Consider the following 6744-nt stretch of genomic DNA (forward strand, 5'->3'; position numbering starts at 1 on the left):
AGGGGATTCCACTTGGATACAGGAGAAATTATATTCCAATGTTTATAATTTAAGCAAAAGACAAGATGAAGGCAACGTCCGTTTTGGATGTAAAAACCTATCAATAAGGATTTTGTTCAACTATGGTGCATTAATCTGCAAGGAAGGGAGGAAGGAAGGAAGGATGGCTCTTTACAGTATCATTGTGAAATTGCCAAGTTAAATTGTTAAGTGAAAAAAGCAAAGTGGAGACCCTGAGCTAGACAAGCTTCAACTTGTGCTAAAAGGGAAAAGTAAAATAATATTTGCTTTTCTTTGTATGAATGGCTCCGCAAGGAAATATAGCAGTAACCTCAGGGGAAATTGAATAGCTGAGGGTGAAGAGTGGGAAAACTCCATCTTGTGAATTTTGAATCATGTGAATGTATTAACCTGTCTTTTTTTTTTTTTTTTTTTTGAGTTGGAGTGTCACTCTGTCACCAGACTGGAGTGCAGTGGCATGCTCACAGCCACTGCAGCCTCGACCTGCTGGGCTTAGGCAATTCTTCCACCTCAGCCTTCCAAGTAGCTGAAACTACACACCTGGCTCGTTTTTTGGTTTATTGTAGAGACAAGGTCTCGCCAAGTTGCCCGGGCTGATGTTGAACCCATGATCTTCTCACCTTTGCCTCCCAAAGTGCTGGGATTACAGGTGAGAGCCACTGTGCCCAGTTGATAAATAAACATTTTAAATGGTCCGGGCAGGGTCTCTGCCTGTAATCACAGCTCTTTGGGAGGCCAAGGTGAGAGAGGATTGCTTGAGGCCAGGAATTCGAGACCAGCCTAGGCAACATTAGTGAGAACTTGTATCTACAAAAAAAAGAAGAAAAAAAAAATTAGCTGGGCATGGTGGTGCATACCTGTAGTCCCAGCTGCTCAGGCAGCCGAGGTGGAAGGGTTGTCTCAGTCCAGGAGGAGGTTGAGGCTGCAGTGAACCATGATCATGCACTGCACTCTAGCCCTGGGTGACAGAGCAAGACCTCCCCCCCAAAAAAAGGAAAAAAAAATTTTAAATCTCAGTGCTGGCCAGGCTTGGTGACTCAACCAGTAATCTCAGCACTTTGGGAGGCTGACACGAGTGGATTGCCTGAGCCTGTGGGTTCAAGACCCACTCGGGGAACTTCACGAGACCTCATCTCTACAATAAATCAAAAATTAGCCGGGTAGCGCGCACCTGTAGTTCCAGCTACTTGGAAGGCTGAGGTGGAAAGATCACTGGAACCCAGCAGGTTGACACTGAGGTGGCGTGAGCGTGCTACTGCACTCCAGCCTGAGCAACAGAGTGAGACTCCAACTCAAAAAAAAAAAAACCCCAAAACACAAAACTCAGTGTTGAAATTTATCTGCTGTGAAAATAAGCAGTCCCTCAACTTAGAACCACTGTTTCCTTTTCTGAGATCTGTCTTTTCCCATCTCTCACCCATATTTCTTTTTTTTTTTTTTGAGTTGGAGTCGCACTCTGTCACCCAGACTGGAGTGCAGTGGCACGCTCCCGGCCACCGCAGCCTCAACCTGCTGGGCTCCATCAATCCTTCCACCTCAGCCTTCCAAGTAGCTGGAGCTACAGGTGCGTGCTACCACATCTGGCTAATTTTTTTGATTTATTGTAGAGATGAGGTCTCGCCAAGTTTCCCAGGTGGGTCTTGAACCCGCGGGATCAGGCAATCCAGTCATCTCAGCCTCCCAAAGCGCAGGACTACAGGCTGAGCCACCGAGCCCAGCTCTTCACCCATATTTCTATTGGACATTAGCGGGTCTGTTTCTTGATGGTTAGACTCAGGCAGGGTATGTGAAGCCACCTGAGGGCTCTGGAGCAAGTTCAAGGCACCCAGGATAGAGCCAAATGAGTCATCCAGGCATGGTCCATGGCCTGTCCATCAGGGACTCCTGTGCCCCGCTGACCACCCTGCTCTGGCCTCTCCTCACCAGCAGCAGCACCCAGCACAGAGCAGGGGAGGTGACATTCCAGACTGCGGCACTTTCCCTTGGCATGCTCTCCCACGGGCAAGTTCCTGGCTAACATCCATCTGCACACCTCCCAGAACCAGCCTCAGACCTGGGTGGACCTGCTGCCAGCACCCATGTTACCCAGGAGAGCCGTTCACAGCCCAGAGGCCTGATTTGAGCAACAAGTTGAAAGTGATTTGGCCTTTGCGTCACTTTCAACTTTGAAAACAGAGGCAGCTGTCCCAAAGACCACGAGCTCATGGGAATGCTGCCTATAGACTCTGCACACTGTACTCTTCTACCATCAGCACTGCCTGGCAAAGGGTGGTGATGTGTTCAGAGCACTCATTTCTCCTGCAAGAAGCAGAACGTGGCCAGGCGTGGTGCTCATGCCTGTAATCTCAGCACTTTGAGAGGCCAAGGCAAGAGGATTGCTTGAGCCCAGGGGTTCAAGACCAGCCTAGGAAACATGACGGGACCTCATCCCTACAAAAAAATCAAAAAATTAACTGGGCATAGTGGCATGTGCCTGTAGTCCCCTCAGCGACTCAAGAGGTTGAGGCAGAAGGATCGCCTGAGCCCAAGCGGTTGAGGCTGTGGGCAGCTGTGATGGCACCATTGCACTCCAGCCTGGGCAACAGAGTGAGAGAGACCCTGACTCAAAAATGAAAAAATTGAAAAACAGAATGTGGGTGAGGTATTCACACAGTGGGGTAGTACACAGCATTGAGAACCATTTACAGCCATCAGCAGCAACACAGATCATCCTGCACACGCAGCATGATTCTATTCATGTAAAATATAAAAACAGGCAAAGTGGTTTAGAGATTGGTGCCCCAGGGTCAGCAGTGACTAGAAAGGGACATGAGGGAAACTCCAGGATGTGTGGGCGATGCTGTTTGTAGAGTTTGTGGAGATCTGTCAAGTCATACTCCCATGACTTGTACACTATTGGTTTGTATCTGATAAAGACAGCACACACCAGCCTGGGCAACATAGCAAGATCCTGTCTCTACCAAGAAAAAAAAAATAGCCAAGTGTGGTGGCACACAGCTGCAGTCCCAGCTATTCCAGAAGTGGAGGAGGTTGAACCACTGGAACCCAGAAGTTTGAAGCTGCAGTGATGCATAATTGTGCCACTACACTCCAGCCTGGGTGACAGAGTAAGACCCTGTCTCTAAAAAACAAAGCAAACAAAAATAGCACAGAGAAAGAGCTCGCTGTTTTGCCCTAGACAAATAACAAATAGCTAGGACTTCAGGGCTTATTACGTGCCAGGTACTGTTCTAAGCACTTTACTCTGAATTCATTTAATCCTTGAAAGCACTCTGGAGGTAGGTGCTATAAGGATGCCCATTGTGTGGATGATGTCACTGAGGCACACTTTTAGTGAGTGTCAGAGCTGGGATACCTGCCCAGGCAGTCTGGCTCCCAAGGCCCAGCTGGAGAATGGGTGTGAGGTATTACAACCAATGTAAAGACTCTTCACTGGCATTTACTTGTGATTCTAGAATTGAGCGACACCTCATTCTACAAAACAGAGTGACTGTTCTGATGAGCTGAACAAAGGAGGTTGGCTTTCTTTTCTTTTCTTTCTTTTTTTTTTTTTGAGTTGGAATCTTACTCTTGCCCAGGCTGGAGTACAGTGGTACACTCATGGTCACCGCAGCCTCGACCTACTGGGCTCAGGTGATCCTTCCGCCTCAGCCTTCCAAGTAGCTGGAACTACAGGCATGTGTCACTACACCTGGCTAATTTTTTGATTTATTGTAGCGATGAGATCTTACCAAGTTGCCCAGGCAGGTCTCGAACCCGTGGGCTCAGGCAATCCTCTCACCTCGGCCTCTCAAAGTGCTGGAATTATAGGCATGAGCCACTGCACCCGGCTGAGGTTGGCTTTCTGTAGACAGAGGAACGCAAACGCGGAGAACAGGAAGAAGGCTGCTTGTTCCAGTGACTTTCCTTGCGGAGGTTTAAAGCAGAGGGGCTTTCTTATCATGCTGGCAACAACTGCATGTTGGGGCTTTGGTTATTTTATCTCTCTCTGGATTTTTTTGAAGGTCAGACAAGCAACTTAGGCTTAGCCTGGGGACGTGGAGCTTGAGCGAGACTGATTCCATCTTGGCTTGGTCTGTTGCGCCTGGTGCGGGAGCTCAGTGCAAGCCGATGGCCTCCTAGCCATGTCATGTAACAGGAGCCAACATCACTGCAAACAGGGCTCCAGTTCCTCGGTGGTCCTATCATGACGTGTCCTTCAAGCTCTCGGGACAGCTCTGCAGCTCTGTGCCCTCGTCCATCCCCTGCCTCCTTGGCATCCTCCTCTCCTTCCTGTTGACGCAGATCAGAGCTTGTATCTTATCCAGCTGGGTGGGCATGACAAGCCTCTTACCCTCTGGGACTCAGTTTCCTTACCAAGCGTCCTTTCATGTGAGCCTCCCCCAGTCCTAGGAAGGGGACATAATCTCATTTCGCAGATGAGGAAATGGCTCAGAGAGATTAGGTTGCTTAAGGACACACAGCTAGTAAGTGAGGAATTGGGGACCAAGCCCAGGTCCCTTGACCCTCAGTACCCACTCTTCTGTTGCACCACACTGCGGAGTTTCTCGGCGCTTCTGCTGGGGACCAGCTGTACAGCCAGACAGCCTTGGTTCCCTATCCCAGCTGTACTCCTCCAGCTCCCGGCTGTGTGACCTAGAGAACCTTCAGGGAACAACCTGGCTAGTTTTGTTTTTTTGGTTTTTTTTTTTTTGAGTTGGAGTCTCACTCTGTTGCCCAGGCTGGAAGGCAGTGGCACACTCCGGCCACCGCAGCCTGGACCTGCTGGCTTCGGCGATCCTTCCGCCTCAGCCTTCCAAGTAGCTGGAACTACAGGCGAACGCTACCACGCCCGGCTAATATTTTGATTTATTGTAGAGATGAGGTCTCGCCAAGTTGCCCAGGCAGGTCTTGAACCCGCGGGCTCGGGCAATCCACTCACCTCAGCCTCCCAAGGCGCGGGGTGACAGGCTGAGCCACCGAGCCTGGCTTACCTGGCTCGTTTTGACACCAGGGAAACGGGCTGCGCCTCAAGCCTGGCTCTCTTCTCAGCCTCCTATTGCCCCTACTTTTCCTGCCCTTGCCTGCTTCGCTGGCAAGTACCTTGAGCTCAAGGACCTTGAGCTCGTCCTTGAGGCCAGGTGCCAAGCCCTCTTTTGACCGACTCCCTTTCACACTCCCTCCCCGAGCCATCTCCTCCTCTCCTGGCTTCATCCCCTACCCGCAATCACTTTCACCACTTCTGGTCGTGTGTCTGTCTATGGGGAACCAGGGGCTGCGTGATCTTACAGGCTCCCGCGTCATCCTTCCAATCCTCTGAGGTAGGGCCTGTTATTATCTCCCATTTTACAGATGGGTAAACTACGGCACAAGAGCAAGGTCATCTAGCCAAGTCACACAGGCAGTTGTGGGAGAAGCCAGAGTTCACATGCTGGAGCTCTGTGACTTCAGAGTCTAAATGAACACGAAGACTCCCAGCTCTCTGGATGCCCAAGACCTCCACGGTCAAATCTCCAGACAACGAATCCAGGACCCGTTGTACATCTCCATGGCCCTTGGAGGCAGCAGGGACCTTCCCTCTCACTCGCCTCCTCCTATCTGGCAGCCATCCTCGTCGACCCAACCCCTCAGTGCCTCTGTGTCGTCACCACTGTCACCTCCCTGGACTGCTGTGAAAACCCTAACTCCTCTCCCCGGGCCAGCCAAGCTTCCTCCAGCTCTTTCTAAAGAAGAAGTTGCCAGGCCCTTCCATGTGTGTACACCCAGTAATAAAACGGCTCACCTCACACCCTAACATGAGAATGTTTTCTCAGAACTGAAATAGGCAAACCATCAACATTAGTCAACACTTCAAAGCACAATGTCCTTATGGCAAAGCTCAAGGCTCATTGTTAAGGAGCATGGAAGTAAACCTTTCTTTAAAGAGTCTTCCTGATATTTTTAGGGGTGTGTGTTGTTTTCAACTTCTTGTTTATTCTCCTCAGCCAGGCCACGGCTGCGGCCACAAAGCTCCTCTGGGCCATGGAAGTGCTGGCTGCCAATTCTTCCCATCCACAGGAGCTGGGGTTGTCACTATTATCTTCAATCCTTGGTGACTTGAGGGGGAACTTATGTCACCGGCCCATTTGTGTGTTAGTTTAGCTAGCTGGATAAAACAAGCTGTACATCTCCTTAAATTCAGTCAAATCCCCACACCTCTCTCCCTACACCAGGGTCGGGGGTCAGCTGTCCAGCTCTCTGGGGGATGATGTTCCCCTAAGTAAGCCTTGGACACCCACTGTCGGTGCCTGATCTTCTGACCTACAGACTAAGGACCCCAGTATAAGACCAAAGTGTAAACAGTCAGGCTTAATTTCTTTTACAAAAAGAGCTCAATGCCTCTATGTCACCACCACTGTCACCTCCTCTAGACTGCTGTGGAGATGACTCCTCTCCCTGAACCAGCCAAACTTTCTCCAGCTCACTTTCCAGAGAAGGATGCCAAACCCTTCCATGTGTGCACGCCTAGCAATAAAGCTGTTCATCTCACACCCCAACATGAGAATGTTTTCTCAGAATTGGAAAAGGTAAGCCACCACCATTGGCCAACACTTCAAAGCACAGTGTACTCATTGCAAAGCACAGTTTTGTTTTGTTTCGCTTTGTTTTTTGTTTTATTTATTTATTCATTTTTGAGTTGGAGTTTCACTCTGTCGCCCAGACTGGAGTACAGTGGCCGCTCCTGGCCACCACAGCCTCGACCTG

Source organism: Carlito syrichta, unplaced genomic scaffold, assembly GCF_000164805.1.
Source record: "Carlito syrichta isolate Samal-C Ts95f unplaced genomic scaffold, Tarsius_syrichta-2.0.1 Scaffold315826, whole genome shotgun sequence".
NCBI classification, from domain to species: Eukaryota; Metazoa; Chordata; class Mammalia; order Primates; family Tarsiidae; genus Carlito; species Carlito syrichta.